This window comes from Chiloscyllium punctatum, chromosome 13 (genome assembly GCF_047496795.1).
Source record: "Chiloscyllium punctatum isolate Juve2018m chromosome 13, sChiPun1.3, whole genome shotgun sequence".
Taxonomy (NCBI): domain Eukaryota; kingdom Metazoa; phylum Chordata; class Chondrichthyes; order Orectolobiformes; family Hemiscylliidae; genus Chiloscyllium; species Chiloscyllium punctatum.
The window spans coordinates 47776397-47795231 of NC_092751.1; positions in this window are offsets into that span (position 1 = coordinate 47776397).

The window sequence follows — 18835 nt, forward strand, 5'->3', positions numbered from 1 at the left end:
TATTAGTGAATTAGTAAATGGGCAGAGATCGACTCACCAGGAAAACCAACAATAGCGAAGACGGGATAGTAACCTGCCTGAATAGTTATCATTACACAGCGTCAATCGAGATGTTTTTACTACACTTAATTCTCCTCCACCACTACAGCTTCCAATATAAAAACTGCTTCTGGTCACAACTGCCCTGAACATACGCAAGAAATGTGGATTTTCCTGGATTTTACTCTCACAGCTCTTGCCAGTTCATTCTTTATCGTTTACACAATGCAATTCTACAATCTGTTTGTAAAGATGCAAACATCTTATTGCACAATTTGTATGCTTTTTCGTTTTGAGATTTTTTGTAGCCTTAGCGCAAAAGTAAGTGTTCTGTTTAAATTTGTCCTGGTTATTGGGATTTAAGGGTCAGACACAGTACGTATTTTTCATGGGTTAAAAACAGAAAGGAATAGAAGACAGTGGCTGTGGAGACTGACGAGGAGTAAAGTGATATCCCCACCAGTCCCCAATGTCTGCTTAACAGACAGAATAAAATAAAATGCAGTGAAAGAAACAGAATATTTTTAGAAGAAGGAATGGCAAGTGACAATGTAAACAAAACAGAATCATTTCAAATGGAATGGCTGAACAGTGATTGGTATGTGTGTGTATATATGTGTGTGTGTTTGTGTGTCTGTGTGTGTGCATGCGTGTGTCTTTATGTGCGTATGTGTGTCTGTGTTTGTGTCTGTGTTTGTGTGCGTGTGTGTCTGTGTGTGTGTGCGTGTGTGTCTGTGTGTGTGCGTGTGTCTCTGTGTGTGTCTGTGTCTGTAGTGTGTGTCTGTGTGTGTGTGTCTGTGTGTGTGTGTCTGCGTGTGTGTCTGCGTGTGTCTGTGTGTGTGCGCGTGTGGCTGTGTGTCTGTCAAAGTCTGTGCGTGTCTGTCTGTGTCTGTGTGTGTGTCTGTATGTGTGCGTGTGTGTCTGTGTGTCTGTAAAAGTCTGTGTGTGTCTGTCTGTGTCTGTGTGCGTGTGTGTGTGCGTGTGTGTCTGTGTGTGTGCAGATAGATAACATTGTTCATATGTGTGCAACATATTCAGAATGAACAAGAGAGACATACTTAACAAACACGATGCATGTGATGTACAAAATTTATAAAATATTAATATGTTATTTAATCTTCAGCTGAGATATTTTGTTCCCCTTCTCTCAACGTACCGTCTGCCTCCTGCCCCTTTCTGGCATTCCCTGATCTAATCTTTCATTCTTATCGAATGGATGTTATAAATTCCTGCTTCTGGTGTTCCAACTTGTTTCAGTTAATCGATCTTCTACCAGGAAACATATACTGGGTTCTTTCAACAGTTGGTGCCTGTCATATTGATGAAGATAAACGTTCTGGCATCAAATCCATGATTTCAACAGATTAATCTGTTGCACATATACTGTACAAAGGACCACAGCACACAGGAAATATCCAACCAAATACGGAAGCACATCTAATTCTATCAATCATTTAGACTTTCCTATTTTTACATCTCCACATCAATATTCTCTCTCTCTGTCTCTATCTTACCAACTTGTTAATAAATCCTCCAATCGTTCTTAGTGTCCCATGTCTCAAACCTCCCTCCTTCAGTTTACATCTATTGCTCACTTTTGGATCAGATGGCTTATAATTGAGTAATGTAACTAAAAAGACATGAGGGTGGCATTGTCCAGAGTTAGTTGGAAGAGGAGCTGAGCACGGGAATATGGTGAAGCAGGAATGACAGGCGTTTCTGGAGATAATTCAGCAGCACATCAGAAATTCATCCCAAGGAAGAAGATAGATATTCAGCGGAAGACAAGGTAGCCGTGCGTGATAATGAACTCTGGCACAGCATAAAATTAAACGAAAATGCGCACAATGTGGTGAAAATTATTCGGAATCTAGACGATTACAAAGCCTATAAATTCCATCACGAATAACTAAGAACAGCAAATGGGAGGAGATGGTGAAATGTGATATTACGCTTGTTAATCATGGAAAATAACATTCAAAGAGATTTTTAGATATATAACAAGGAAGAAAGAGAGTAAAGAACAAACAGAGGAATTTTGGAAAATGAAGCTTGAATAGTTATGGGAAGCAATGAAACGGCAGAGGAATTGAATACATTGCAACAATCTTCAAGGTGGAAGACACCAGCAAAATGTCAGAACTTAAAGACAGTCAGAGGTAGAGGTGAGTATAGTGACACCAGTAATGAGAAGGAGCTGGAGAAGGTGAAGTTGGATCAATCAGCGAAACCAGTTGGAGAACACCCCGTAGTTCTAAAGAGATGCCGAAGGTAATTGTGGAGGCATTGCTGGCGAGCTTTCAGGAAATTTTGGAGTGAGAGAGGACTGGTAAATGTAAGGAGAGAGGGACACAGACGACAGGAAATTACAAATGGCTAGGCAAGTTGAAACGTTTGTACAGAAGGACTGAATGAATCCTTAGGTTTATGAATAGATGTGTGGAGTATAAGAACAAGGAAGTTGTGAAGTATATTGGACGTGGTGTGATTAAGCTCCAGCATAACAAGAGTTAAATTTACAATACTATTGCGAACAGCAGACTTGAAAGTACAATTAAAACAAAGGAAACCATTTGGAAGCAGACAGGAGCATTCGTGACAAGAGACTGTTTCCTTGACCCTGTAGTGAGAATGTTGAGATAAGCTTGTCAGTAAACAGACTAAAATAAAATGTTTAAAAAGCACAATAAAATCGGTTGCTGCGGATATAGCAATACATATGAAGCTGAAAGAGCACAGCAGGTCAGACACCATCCTAGGAACAGGAAAGTCAACGTTTCAGGCTGAAAGACTTCATCAAGATTGGGCCGGGGAAAGGGGAGCCGGGAAGTAAATTGAGGGAGGGACGTGGGGCTGAGGGAAGCGTAGATGGGATGACGATAGGGGATGTAAGTAAGGGGATAATATGATTGGTCAGTGGGAAGGGTGCAGTGGATATGCGAAGAGGAAGATGGACAGCTTAGGTCAAGTCAGGGAAGGGGAACATGGAATAAGGCTGTGGGTGGAGAGCTTTTGAAGCCAGTGAAGTCAATATTGAGACCAGTGAACTGTAAGCTCTCAAGCGAAAGATCAGGTTGTGTTCCCTAGTTTCTATTTGTCCTCACTCTGACAGTGGAGGAGGCCAAGGATAGACCTGTCGCTGGATGAGCACAGTGGGGGGAGGGGCGATGTGAGCGAGTAATTGAAATGAATGGCAACTGGAATGCAGGGTTGTTTAAAGCGTGCAGAGAGCAGAAGCTCCATGAATATGTCCCTGAATCTCCCTTTGGACTCCCTGATAGAGAGGAGACCACATCGGGAGTTGGAGACATGCTTGGTGGGGCAGGGTCAGGCTCCGTATGGAGCACCAGTGCTCTGAAGACAACAACCAACCCGACATTCCAGTTACCTTCCATTTTGATTCCCCCTCCAACTCGTCCGGGGACACGCCCATCCTTCGCCTGTCCACTGTTAGAGGAACACCACCTAAGAGTTTACTTTTGGAGTTGATAGCCCAATGGCCTCAATATTGACAGGAGCAACATCAAAATCCCCCCACACGCAGCCTTATCCCATGTCCCTTCTCCCTGACCAGACCCATCTGTCCATCTTCTCACTCACATATCTGCTCCACCCTTCTCACTGACCAATCACAGTAACCTCATACCTGCATGTATACACCACCATCATGCCTACCCTTCGCCCTTCCATTTCCCATTACTCCATTTCTGGGCTCCCCTCCCGTTCGCCAGTCCTGACGAAAGGTCCAAGATCAAAACATTGCCTTTATGCTCCTCTGATTCGGTCTGATCTGCTGTATCGATCCAGCTCCAAGTTTATTAACTCTAGCCTCCCGCACCTCTACGACTTACTCTCTTCAAGTTGTGGAACTAGGTAGTCTACATATAAGAAGAAATACATTTGGACGTTTGAAAAGATCGCGAACACTTTCCTCATTTCTTAACAATCCAACACACTTCCAGAAGAAGCAGCATTTCATTTGTACTCTTTCAATCCAGTCTCCTGTCATTGCTTCTCACAATGCAATCTCCTTTATATTGGGGGGACCAAACAGAGACTGCATTGAGGAACACTCCCACTCTGTCTGTAGGAATAACCCTGACCCTCTCAATGTTTCCCATTTCAATAACCTACCTTGCTCTCATGCTAACATTTCAGTCCTGGGCAGCTTCAATGTTCCAATGAAGCACAACCCAGGCTCGAGTAACACCTCACATTTCACTTTGGATCATTACAGCCTGTAGGAGTTAGTATTCAATTCCATAACTTCACAGCATGACGCCATTATGGCTGTTGTCAAATCTTCATACATTCCTTCTCTTGGTCTCCCAATGAAGTTGCCCTGTTTGTGAATCGTTTATCTTGCACTCAATTAAGGAACCCAACACCCCCCCCCCCCCACCCCTTTACATTCTAATGTATACTCATTTCCATAACTATCGTAAAACAAAGACAGTTGTGGTCACTGGAATCAAAATGCTCTTCGACTGATAATTCACTCACTTGGCCGACCGCTTTTTCTGAGGGGAGGTCTCGTGTTGCATCAGCCTGAGTCGCATAGAGCCCTCTCCATCTTGATTTAGGAACCTTTCTTATAAATATTTGACAAATTCCACACCGTATGGTCCTTTCACACTCTCGGTGACCGAGTCAATCCATGGGAAGTTAAAATATCCATCCAATACTATTCTATTATTTTTATAGGTACCTGCAATCTCACTATGCATTTTCACCTCTCGTACCCGCTAGCTGTTTGGGGGTCTAGAACACCATCCCAGCAGACTGACCATCCCCTTTTTGTTTCTAACTTTTAAAAGTGTGGCCTCATTTGAGGACCGCTTAACAATATTGTCCTAATCAAAAGGACAACACCCCCCCCCCCTCCCGCCTCCTCACTTACTTGCCCTTTTGTCCCGCCTAAAGCTTCTGTATCCTGGAACACTGTGCTGCCAGTCCTGCCCTTCTCTCAGCCATGTGTCTGTTATGGCTATAATATCCCAGTCCCCAGAGCTAATCCATGGTCTGTACCTGTCTGCCTTACCAGTCAGGCCTCGTGTGTTGAAATTAGTGCCCTTTAAACCAGAAGTCATTTCCGAAACTGTGCCCTGGAGGGGAAACTTGCTCTCGATGGCTGATGTATTTTCCCCTGACTAGGTGATGGCCCCTCTTGTATTCAGCGTTTCAACTCCCTGCCAAACTAATTTAAATCCTGCCGAATAACACTAGCAAATCTCCTTCCAGGGATACTGGTGCCCCTCTGCTTCCAGTGCTAACCATCCCCCTGGTACAGGTCAACTTTACCCCAGAAGAGTTCCCAATGACCTAAGAACTGGAAACCCTGCCCCCTACACCAGCTCCTCGGACGATCTTTCTATTTCTAACCTCACTGGCGCGTGGACTGGGAGTAATCTGGAGATCATTATCCATTTTTAAACTTCTTACCTAACTCCCTGTACTCATTTCACAGGGGCCTATCCCTTTGTCTACCTCTATCATGTGGGACATTGTGCACAATGACCTCTGGCTGTTCACCCTCACCTTCAGACTGTTCAGTAACCGCTCAGAATCATCTTTGACCCTAGTACACGGGAGGCAGCACACCATCCTGGGGTCACTTCTGCAGCCACACAGTCTCTTGTCTGTCCCCCTCACAACTGAGTGTCCTATCAGGATTGCGATCATTAGAGAGGATCTGGCAAACAGAGACAAGGAGGAACTCCCTGCAATTGGGTGCATATTAGGAAAATGGAGTATTTTAAAGTGATGCAATGAGAAAGCAGGGCCAGTGTGCTCCTTGAAGAGAGAATAGTAAAGGCAGCAAGTCCAGGGAATACTGATCAAGCGATATCGTGAATTCGATAAAGAAAGTACAGTGCAATAAAATCAGGTGAAGCCCTTCACAAGTATACAGAGTGCAAGGGGATTGTAGAAAATCAGAGAAAAACAATGGTCATGAAATATATTTGGCAGATACGATTGTGGAAAAGCTACAGGTACTTTATCAGCATCGTGAGAGTAAGAGGATTCCCAGCAAAAGAGGGAGGCCTGTGAGAAACCAAAGGGACAATCTGTGCATGGAACCAGAGGAAGTAGGCGAGGTCTTCAATGAATACTTCTCATCTGTATTCACACGCGTGAAAGATATTGAAGCCGGGGATTTCAGTTGGGATATTGAGGTTCGAGAATATGTTAAGATCAATAAGGATAACGTATTAAATAGTGTCACAGGCATAAAGTTTGTGAAATCCCCAGTACTCAATGAAATGTATCCCAGGATGCTACAGTAAGGGAGGAGATTTCTGGGGCCCGGTCGATATATTTAATACTTTGCTGGCCACAGTTGAAGTGCCAAATGACTGGAGGATAGCTAATGTGGTTCCTTTATTCAAGAAGGGTAGCAGGGATAGGCCAGGTAATTACAGAGCAGATAGTCTGGCACCAGTGGGAAAGAAATTGGGAACAATCCTGAGGGACAGGTTGAATCAATTACTGGAAAGGCAGGGACCGATTAGTAATAATCAGCATGGATTTGGAAGATTAAGATAATGTCTGATGAAATCAGCTGAAATTTCTTTGAAATTACAATTGAACATATTGATGAGGGCATTGCAGATGTTGTGGTTTACATGGAATTCATTAAGGCCTTTGACAAGGATCCACGTTGAAGGCTGGTCCAAAAGGGAAGAGCCCATGGGATCCATGGCAAGTTGGCAATTTGGATCCAAAATTGTTGGAGGGTTGGTTTTCTGATTGAAAGCCTTTGCCCAACGGGTGTACCACAAGGATCTGTGCAGGAACCATTGCTGTTCCTTAGGACATTAATCACTCGGACGTGAAAGCAGACGGTATCATTAGTAGGGTTGCAGATGACATGAAAGGTGAGGGTGCTGTCCACAGTGCGAGGGCTGGTCTCAGGCTGCAGTCCGAAGGTTGAGGCTGGGACAGAATTTCAAGAGAGTCAATTCAATCGACAAGCCAGGCACGAGCACAGCAGGCAATGAGGGAAAACGCATCAATTAATCTGCGTTTACTTTAATGTAAAAGGCCTGACAGTTTATACAGATGAACGCATGGCATGGATGGGAGCATGGGATAGGGATATCACAGGAATGACAGAAACAAAGCTGAGGGAGGGACAGGACAGGCAGCTCGATGTTCCCGGGACAGATGCTACAGGAAGGACAGAAGCGGAGGCAAGGGAATAGGGGGATTGGCGTTTTAGGTCAATGAAAACATCACTGCAGCACTTAGAGAAGATATTCCCGGTGATCGCCCAGTGAAGCTGTATTAGTGGAACTGAGAAGTACGGCTGGATGATCAGAAGCCAGAGACATAAACACCAATCAGCTTGATGTCAGTGGTTCGAATGTTGTTGGAAGCGATTCCGTGGGATAGGAGTTACATGCATTTGGAAAGGCAATGATTGATTAGAGATAGTCAGTCAGCATAGCTTTGTGCTTACAAAAGGGTGTCTCTCAAACTTGATAGAGTTTGCTGCAGAGGTGACCAAGGAGATGGATGAAGACAGAGCAGTTCATGTCGTCTATCCTGACTTCAGCAAGGCCTTAGACAGGGTTTAGCGTGGTGCACTGGTTAGTAAGGTTAGATTACATGGGATCAGTGAGAGCAAGCCAAACAAACACAAAATGGGCTTGACAGGAGGTGACAGAGGGTAGTGGGAGAGGGTTGTTTTGCAGACTGGGGGCCTCGGACCAGTGGAGTGCCATAAGGATCAGTGCAGGGTCCACACATGTGCATTATTGACATAAACGAGAATATATGAATTTGTGTTAGTAAGTTTGTGGATAGTAAAATACGTGTTATAGTGAGCAATGAATATCGTTATCAAAGGTGATCTTAATCAACTGAGCCAGTGGGTCAAGAAATGAAAGATGGGAGTTGAATTCAGGTGTTGGACTTTGTTAAGATAACTAGGGAGGACTAATACAATTAATGACAGAGCTCTGGACAGTGTTGTCTAACAGAGAGACCAAGGGGTGCAGTTACGCTGTTCCTTGGAAGTGGCATCGCAGGTGGATAGGGCGGGGAAAGCGGATTAGGCAGACTTGCCCTCATAGGTCAGAGCATTGAGGACATGAGTTGGTACATCATGATATGCCTGCAGAAGACATTGCTGGGTCTCCAGTTGGAGGACTGAGTAGAATTCTGATCCTCCTGCTTCAGGAAGCATTTTCCGAAACTGCAAATGGAGCAAAGATTGACGAAAATGTTACTGATACTGGAGGGTTTGACAGAAACAGAGAGGCTGAAGAAGTTGAAAAGCAAAACAGGGCGATGAGATAACTTTGGCAGACAAGATTCTACAGCATACAAGTACAGAAAGGCAACTAGAGAGACAATAGGGCCCATTCAATTATCAAGTAGGCCATCCATGCTTGGAACCACAGGAGATGGGCGCGACCCAAAATGAATATTCCATGTCAGAATGTACTGTGGACAGAGAATAGGAAACAAAGTGAGCGAAACAATGATGTCTTGAAAAGAGTCCCCATTATAGAAGAGGTGGTTCTGGAGGTCTTAGAACACAAAGGTTGAGAAGGCCCGAGGTCCTGAACAAGTGTGTCCCACAACATTGTTGCAAAGTCGCAGCGGGGACCGTGGCAGAGATATTTGTATCATTATCCTTCGTATTTCCCTTGTGTGGACATGGCTGAGGGGTGACGTTATAAAGGTTTATAAAACCATGAGGGGTATACGTAATGTGAATAGTCAAGGTTTCCACTTCAGGGTAGGGGAATCCATAACTAGAGGGCAGAAGTATGAGATGAGAGAGGAAATACTTAAAAGCGACCAGAGGAGAACATTTCCACACAGAGAATGGTGCATGTATGGAATGAGAGTCTGGGGAAGGGGTAGAGAAAAGTAAAATTACAACATGGAAAAGACATTTGGGCAGATACATGGAGAAGTGAAAGTTTGAAGGGATATGGACCAAACACATGCAATTGCGACTTGTTCATGAACAGTGATCAGCATGGACTAGTTGGATGGAAGGAACCATTTCCATGCTGCATGCCTCTGTCTCTAGTTATTGGAGGAGGAGACTATGGAGATAAGGCATGGTGTAAACACTGAAGAAAGTTGCAGAGATAGGGATAATAGTTTGGAATGCATTACATTTCAAATATGGGGAGGAACTATCGGGAAGGGAGGAGGTTACGGGGCAGAAACTGTTATAGGAGTTACAAATTATTGAAGACACTGGTCCATGAGAATTGATATATGTACAATGTTGGAGGGGGAACAACGAACAGGCAGCATTCCCACCAACTCATGAGAAGCCTTGATTTCCCCTCTGTTGTCCTGGTGCTCTCTAAGACATCACAGGCCTGGATTGATAACTGTGACCTCCCGATACTGTCAGAGTACAACAAATTTACAGTATACGTGATGATTGAGCCTGGGGTCTGTCTGTACACTGCTCCCCTCCAGCAATGTTAGCCGATGTTTGGAGGTCGCTGCTCTCTGCTCTCTGCTATCTGCTTTGTGCACGGTGAGTGATCTTACCACAGGGCAGGATTTATTGAAGGCTCCAGATCTCCCTGCCCTTTCTCTCTCTGGCTGACTAACTATCTTCAATGTGGTGGTGGATAGGACACCCAGCAGCTGGGATATCTATTGAGTCAGGAACTTCCTGAGTACCTACAGGAGACAGAGAAATAGACAAAATGGGAAATTAGACTGATGCAGTGAGGGTTACACATGGAGAATAGTACTGTGTCCGATGGACATCTGGAAAATCCCAATCTCCATCCCTGGCCTGTGCTACTGCGTCTCTCTGGAGTGCAGAATTCTGCTGGCTCAGGATCTGGAGTAGCTACAAGAGCGAGAGACGCTGACAGAGATTGTAATTAGACCCATACAGTGAGGGGTACCACATGGAGAGAGACTGAGTAATATCACCAGTGTGGAGGAAGGTATCAGGATCAACCAATCATGAAGGAAAAACAGGTTTAGCTTCATGACACACTGGTATCAGTATTTAAGGATAAATAGCCAGTGAGCAGACAAAGTAATGGTCTAGTGATATTATTGCTAGAGCATGTATCCCAAATCTCAGCTAATGTGCAGGAGAGGCAGATTTGAACCACATCATCTGAAATGGTGGAATTTGAAATAAATTATTTTTAAAATAGTAATTGTCAATCTATAAATACCATTACTGATGTACAATAAATTCAAACACTTGTCGTTCAGATAAGGACATCTGCCCATCATCACGTGGTCTGCATGACATACCCGCAGCAAAATGTTTGCATCTCAATGACGCTCTGAAATGGCTGATCAAGTTACTCAGCTCGAGGGCAGGTAGGGCTGGGTAAGAAAGAATGGTCAGCCAGAGACACCCACATCCCATACCTGATTTAATAAATAATCCATTAGGATGGTCCCACTGGAACCGTGCTGGGAGCAGTGTCCTGGCCAATCATGTCAGTAGGTTTACGGACAGGGATTTAAACTGACAGAGAGGATGCTGGGACAGGGTTCAGGTGAAAAGAGCTTTCCAAATCCAAAGAGAAAAGGTGACGCATGTGAACACCATTGGGATGTGGCTGAAGACAAGCAGAAAGGAACAGGAGGGGACAAAGTTTCACTAAAACTGTGCATCAGGGAATCGATTTGTGACAGGAAATTGTGGGAAAGTGTAATTTTTTTTGGAATGGACAAAGTCTCAGCAACAAGGTCGACTGATTTGTGACACAGAGACAAAAGAGATTTAGACACCAGAGAGATGTGGTTACAGGGCGAACAAAAGGTGGACATAAATATTCAACGGTTCACAACCTTACGGAAACTCATGCAAAATGGGTAACACTAACAATAATGGATACCAAAGGCATTACAGAAGAAAGCATTTGACCTCAGATCATGAGGTAGAGTCAGTCTGAATGTAAGTTCTGGCTACTACTTGCCAAGCACACAAGCAGCAAACAGTTTTAGGCCACTGAACAGCATTTCCTTGCTCATCACTGCATTAAAGAGGAACTCATTGGAATTTTTAATAAAGGCACTGTGATAATTTAGTGAAACTCCAATATTCATATAATCTTGACAATCATACTGACAAGAGTGATATTCGAAGAAGAGATTGTGGAACTTTTTTCCAGTGTCTCTTTGAATAACACATTGTGCAACTGGCTAGGAACATAACTATCTCAGAGTGACCGTTGTGTGATGTAACTTAATGAGTAATTCACCTGGGGAGATCCTCTGGGAAATTGTGTAAAGTGCAGTTTAAAGAAATATGGAGTTTTAAAATGAATCACAGAAAGGACAAGCTACATCTGGAAAAAAAACCAGCCAATGATATGAGTTTGAGAGGCGAACTGAACAAGGTAAACTGGCTTACCAGACTGAAATATGTGTCTGTAAATGAACAGTGGAAAACATTTGAAGAAACAGTGTAAATCAATCAACAAAATGACATTCCACTGAAATAGAAAATCCTCAGCAAGAAATTCCCACCCATCCTCATTCAGGACAAAATGGATCATATCAGATTATGAGGCTTAGACAATTACCACAAAGTACTCAAAATCCTAAAATGAGAGAGAGTTTAAGCAGTAAGTGTTGTAAGGATTGCAAAGGGTCTGCTACCGGGGGAGGGCAATGTGAAGAGGAATCATTTACAGGGTTTAATGACACGAGAAGAAAGGGGAGAGGTGAAGGTGCTGGAGGTGGTGAGAGTGTTACAGAGTGTGGCCAGGGCCTGAACGGTGTTACAAAGCCAGTACGGATTGCTGCAGCTGGAGGGTTTTGCAGAGGTAGGGAGGGACATATGTATTTTTAATTACTCATTCATGGGATGTGGGTGATTGGACCAGCATTCTTTGCTCCATTGCTAATTACCCAGAGGGTAGCTCAGAGTCAGCCATATTGCTGTGGGTCTGGAGTCACATGCAGGCCAGACCAGGTTAGAATGTCAGATGCCCTTCCCTAAAGGAACAAAGTGAACCTGAGGAGATGTTGCCAAGTTGGAGGATTTGAGCTATAGGGAGAGACTGAAAAGACAGGGGCTGGTTTCCCTGGAGTGTCGGAGGCTGAGCGGTGACCTTATAGAGTTTTACAAAATTATGAGGGGCAAAGACTTTTCCCTATGATCGGGGAGTCTAGAACTAGAGGGTATGGGTTTAGGGTGAGAGGGGAAAGATATAAAAGAGACCGAAGGGGCAACCTTTTCACACAGAGGGTGGAACGTGTATGGAATGAAGTGCCAGAGGAAGTGGTGGAGGCTGGTACAATTGCAACATTTAAGAGGCATTTGGATGGGTATATGAATAGGAAGGGCTTGGATGGATATGGGTTGGGTGCTGGCAGGTGGGATTACATTTGGTTGGGATATCTAGTCGGCATAGCCGGGTTGGACAGAATGGTCTTTTTGCATGCTGTACATCTCTATGATTCTATGACCTGAAAAGGTCCTGGGGATTTATCCACCTTGATGCATTTTAAGACATCCAACACCACCTCCTCTGTAATATGGACATTTTTCAAGTTGACATCATCTATTTCCCGACATTCTATATCTTCCATGTCCGCCCCACAGTAAACACTGATGTAAAATACTTGTTTAGTATCTCCCCATCGTCTGCAGCTCCACGTGCAGGCTGCCTTGCTGATCTTCAAGGGGACCCTATTCACTCCCTAGTTACCATTTGTCCTTTATGTTTTTATAAAAACCCTTTGGAATCTCCTTAAAAATATTTATCCAAGCTATCTCGTGCCCCCTTTTCGTCCTCCTGAATTCCCGCTTTAGTACACTCATATTGCCTTTATACTCTTCTCAGGATTCACACTCTCTCCAGAGATATGTTTACTCCTTTTTCTTCACTGAAACCTCAATTTCTATCCTCACCCAAAATTTCGTACACCTATCAGCTTTTCCTTTCACCCTAACAGGAATACTGTACACTGTCTCTGGACTGCTGTTTTAATTTTTAAAGGTTTCCCAATTTCCAGTGATGAACGTTTCATTCTCTCAAAATGGAAACTCCCCAATTCCTGCATCTCATGAAACCGCCGATTGAAAATAATGAGAAAATAAAGAACTTTCTAAAGGAAGGCTTTGATGAGGCGAGCTCTGCTCAGTCACGTAGATCTTGAGGTTACCTCATGCACGGAGAGTGCTTTCTACCAGAGCAGCACCAGGTCAGTGTCAGGCACAAAGACAGAATGGGCAAATAGATTCACATCTGAACTCACATCTCCCAGCCTGGGAACCTGAATCTGTGTTCAGCCATTCTGGAGAGTTATGCAGATATCAGAAGTATTGCTGTGGCAAATAGAGGTTTCAGTAGTTTTGAGATAAGATACTAATAAAGGAGGTTAAAGAGGTAAGGAGAATTGTCTGGACTTGAAGAGGTTTCCCAGTTTACGAGTGTTGGAGGGATTGGAACAAGTTATCAAGATAGGGAGGGTTTAAGATTGAAGGATTCCGCTGAAAACATTTACAGGGAGAAAAGCAGGAATCTTGACAGTGTGGAGGAACAGAAGAATCTTGGGTTCCACGTCCATTGATCCCTCAATGATGGTACTCAAGCTGATAGCCTTGCTCAGAAGGCATGTGGTGTGTTGCCTTTTATTAGCAGGGGGATTGAATTCACGAGCGACGAGGTTATGCTGCAGATTTATCGATCCCTGGTGAGACAACACTTAGTATATTGAATGCAATTCTGGTTGCCTCATTATCAGAAAGATGTGGAAGCTTTAGAGAGGGTGCAGAGGAGATTTATCAGGATGCTGCTTGGACTGGAGGGGAGATCTTATGAAGAAAGTCTGAGGGAGTTAGGGCTTTTCTCATTGGAATGAAAAAGGATGAGTGGTAACTTGATAGAGGTGAACGAGATTATGAGAGGCTTAGATAAAGAGGATAACCACATACTTTTCCCATTGCAAAATTAGAAATGATGAGGTGGCATAACTTGAAGGTGATTGGAGGAAGATTTACAGGAGATGTCAGAGGTGGGTTCTTTACACATCGTGTAGCAGGTGAGTGGAATGCACTGCCAACAGTAGTAGCAGAGTCCGATACATTAGGGACATTTAAGCAATTCTTAGATAGGCAAACGGATGATAGTAAAATGTAGGGTCTGTAGGATAAAAGTTCAGAACAACATTAAGGCCGAAGGGCAGGTGCTGTGCTGCACTGTTCTCTGTTCTAAATAGGGAGCGTTACAATGGCACAAAGAGGTTTCAGAAAGCTGGAGAGATGGGATCTGAATGAAGAGACTCAAACAGGAAGGGTTGCTCGGGTTGTCGAGGGTAACAGAGACAGCAAAGGTTTGATCTGGAGCAGACGACCTAAACTGGGAAGGCTGTGGGGACCGGAGTTAGTTTCACAGGGATGGAGGACCACAGAGCCACAGGAGGTTAGAGCGCTATAGGGCCTGCAGGAATTCATGGAGATGGGGAGTTTGGGAGGGATGAAGCAGTTTACAGGCACAGGATGTTGGTAGAATGGGGTGTTTTACACAGACAGGAGTGTTTTAGGTGAATGGAGCAGATTGTGGGAATCAAGACGGTTTTATAGCTTAGAAGAACACACAGAAATATGGAGGTCAGTCGTGACTGAGGATGTTTATAGTTATAGAAAGTCTTAGGTTCTGCAGGTTATTTAGATATGGAATGTGTGGACATTTTTACAAGGAGATAAGGACAGCCAGTTTGGTTGGAGACAGTTTCACAGATAAGGAAGCATTAGTAACCTCCTGCATGTTAGTCAAAGTGAGAAAGTTTGTAGGGGAGGGTGGCATTTACATAGTTTGAGGTGTAAAAGCTGGAGAAGATTATGGAGGTGAGTAGATGGATGGAGAGACTGGGGGAGCTGGCATTGACAGGGTGGGAGATAGCCACGGGAGGATGTTACACAGATAGTGAGTCTTATCGGAACTGGATCAGGAGAGTAACAGCCATTAGAGTGAGTTCTACAGATCCTGACTGCAGCAAGGATCTGAGAGGATTGCAGGGTCCCCACAGATTGATCGTGTCTTTCGGGATGGAAGAAGATATGGATAGATTAAACCCAATATATTTTGTTTTCTTTTTCCTGAACAGAGCCTCAATAACCCTCAGCAGACAGGAATCCCTAAACCTGCCAGTTTGTCCCTTCACCCTAACAGGGATATATTGGCCCTGGATTCTTAAGATCACACTTTTAAAACCCTCCCGTTGGCCAGTCATTCCTTTTCCTTCAAACAGACTCACCCAATCGATGGTAATCGTGATGTGGAGGAGCCGGTGTTGGACTGGGGTGGACAATGTTAAAAATCACACTACACCAGCTTACAGTCCAACAGGTTTAATCGGAGGCACTAGTTTTCAGAGCACTGCTTCATCAGGTGGTTGTGGAGCACAGTCATAAGGCACGAATTTATACCAACAGGATAGCACTGTCATGGAATCTAATATCAAACACATTTAGTTTCAGCCTTTCCCCTTTTAGGATGATCAACTCCACCTGGTGCTTTGAACTAAAACTGTTGGACTGTAACCTGGTGTTCGCTGATTTTTAATTCACAAGATCCTGCTAATGGCCCCAAACCTGGCCCTGCTTCACTTTAAGGCCTTAATCTGTGGACTTGTCTGATCTTTTTCCAAAGCTATGTTAAAATGAAGACAGTTGCGGTCACTGGACCCAAAGTGCTCTCCGAATGACTATTCAGTCACTTGCCTGACCTTGGTTTCTGAGAGAGGTCCAGTGTTGCACCCGCCTGAGGAGAGTTAGGCCTTGTTAGAGCTACATCTTGATTTATGAAACTTTCTTAGACACGTTTCACAAATTGAACTCCGTATGGGCATTTTACTCTGTGGGTGGCCCAGTCCATCCAGGGGAAGTTAAACTCGCCAACCTATACTACATAATTATTTCTATCGGTATCTGCAATCTCTCTACACCTCTGCTCCTCTAGTATTGTCTGTAAGCACTGTTGCCATCCCCTCCCTTATCAAAAGGCCAATCCCCCTCCTCACTCACTTGTCCTTCTATCAATCCTGTAGCTTCTGTATCCTGGAACACTGAGCTGCCAGTCCTGCCCTTCTCTCAGCCATGTTTCTGTTATGACTATAATATCCCAGTCCCCAGAGCTAATCCATGCTCTGAGCTCGTCTGCCTTACCAGTCAGGCCTCGTGCATTGAAATAAATGCATGTTAAACCAGAAGACTTTTCCCTCCCTTGGCTGTGCGCCAGGATATCCAGAATAAGAAACTTGTTCGCGGTGGTTGATGCATTTTCCCCCGACTGGCCAATGGTACCTCTCTTACTCAGAGTCCCTGCCTATCTAGTTTAAACCCTCCCCGAGTAACAGTAACAAATCTCCCTCGCAGTGACCCTGGTGTCCCTCTGCATTAAGTAAAACCTCTTCCCACCTTGTACAGGTCACCTCTACCGCAGAAGAGATCACAATGATCCAAATATTACCACTCCACCAGCTCCTCACCCACACATCTATCTAGCCTATCTTTCTATTTCAATCCTAATCGGGGCATGTGGCACTGGGAATAATCTGGAGATCACTTCCCATGAGGTCCTACTTTTTAACGTCTTACCTAACTCCTGCTACTCATTTCACAGGACCCCATCCCATTGCCTAAGTCTGTCATGTGGACTAATGAGCACAATATCCTCTGGCTATTCACCCTCCCCTTCAGAATGTTCAGTAACCGTACAGGGACATCATTGACTCTCGCACCCTGGAGGTAGCACACCATCCTGTGGTCACTTCTGCAGCCACACAGTCTCCTGTCTGTCCCTCTCACAACTGAGTGTCCGATCAGTATCACTACCAATAGAGAGGATCTGGCAAACATATACTGGGAGGACTACCTGCAATTGGGTCTAAATTTGGAAAGTGGGAGTATGTTAAAGTGATGCAGTGAGAATTCAGGGCCAGTGTGTTCATGATGAGGGAATAGTAAAGGCAGAAAGCCCACCGATTACTGATCAAGCGATATCATGAGATTGATAAAGAAAATACAGTGCAAGAAAACCAGGTGAAGCCATCCAAAAGTATAGGGACTGGAAGGGGGTCCTTCGAACTGAGGGGAAAGCAATGACCATAAAATCTCCTTGTCAGATACTATTCAAGAAAAGTCACAAGGTATATTATCAGTATAGTTAGAATAAGAGAATAAGGGGAAAGAGTGAGGCCTACGAGTAACCAAAGGGACAATCAGTGCATGGAGCCAGAGGAAGTAGGTGAGGTCTTCAATGAATACTTCCCATCTGTATTCACACAGGAGAACGGCTTCGTAGCCGGGGATTTCAGTTGGGATGGTAAGGCTCTAGAACATATTAAGATCGATAAAGGGGAGTTATTAAATGTTTTCACAGGCATAAAGGTGGAGAAATCCCCAGTGCCCAATAAAATGTATCCTATGGCTGCTATGGGGGGTAAGGGAGGAGATTGCTGGGGCACTGGTGGATATATTTAATACTTTGCTGGCCACAGGTGAAGTGTCAAATGATGAAGGATGTCTAGTGTGGGTCCTTTGTTCAAGAATGGCAGCAGGGGTGGGGAGAGAGGAAGGACGCGTGGTGGTGGGTTTTGATTGCATGAAACATCACAGCAATACTTAGAGAGGACATTACTGTGGGATCACCCACTGTGTTGGAGGAACTGTGAAATAAGAATGGGTCATCACTTTGATACGAGTGTACTGACCCTGAAAAATCCATGGCAGACTGAGGAACAAATATGTCGGGAGATCTCAAATATCAATCATAATAATAAGAATGTTATGGTCGGGGTTTTGAAACTTTCCAAATCTCGATTGGCATTGCCACTATTCAACGTTAGGAACGGAGAAAGTTCGCAATTGAATTCCAGAAAACCCCCAAACAGTATGTAAATGTCCCAACTGGAGAAAGATGCAAAACCTGACCTCCCCTTGGGAAACAAGGTAGGGAAAGGGACTGAGGTATTAGTGGGGGAGCATTTAGCCAAAGTGAATCCAATTCTATTAGTTTGAAAACAGCGATGGCAAAGGACAGGCCTGGTCAACAAGTTCAAGTTATGAAATGGGGTCAGCCCAATCTTTATCGTATCAGCCAGGAACTTTCAAAAAGGGAAAGGGAAGTCAGGCAAGTGAGAGTATTTTTAAATTGAGATAAAATGAGCGATCAGCGCCAGCATGTTCCTTTTTGTGTGCTGGTCAATGCTGACAGCATTCAGAAACACTGGCTGTCTATTGAGGTCTGGTCAAGGAAAAGGGGCCACATGTCATCTATAGCCAGCTGGATCAAGGGAATCCCTGAGGAGAATAGGAGCTGCAGGAATATACTTTGGGTGGAAATCAGGAATGGAGGAAGTGTGGGGGGTCGGAGTGATGGTGATGGAATTAGTGTCAGGGGGTCAAGGTGACAGCGATGCAACGAGTGACGGGTCTAAGGATGACGGAGATGGCGTGAGTGTGACGGTGTCATGTTGATATTGATAGAGTGAGAGTGAGTGGGTCAGCATGACAGTGATAGAGTAAGTGCGAGGGGTCAGGACGATGGGAATGGAGCGAGTGTGAGGGTTTCAGTGTGACAGTGATTGAGTGAGTGTGGTAGGGTCAGGGTGATGGTGATGGAGTGTGTGTGAGAGGGTCCGGGTGATGGTGTTGAAGTGAGTGTGAGTTGATCAGGGAGATGGTGTTTCTGTGAGTGTGAGGTGGTCAGTGTGACCGTGATGGAGTGACTGTGATGGATTCAGTGTGATGGTGATGGAGTGACTGTGAGGCGGTCAGGTTCAAGGATATGGAGTGATTGTGAGGGGGTCAGGGTGACCGTGATGG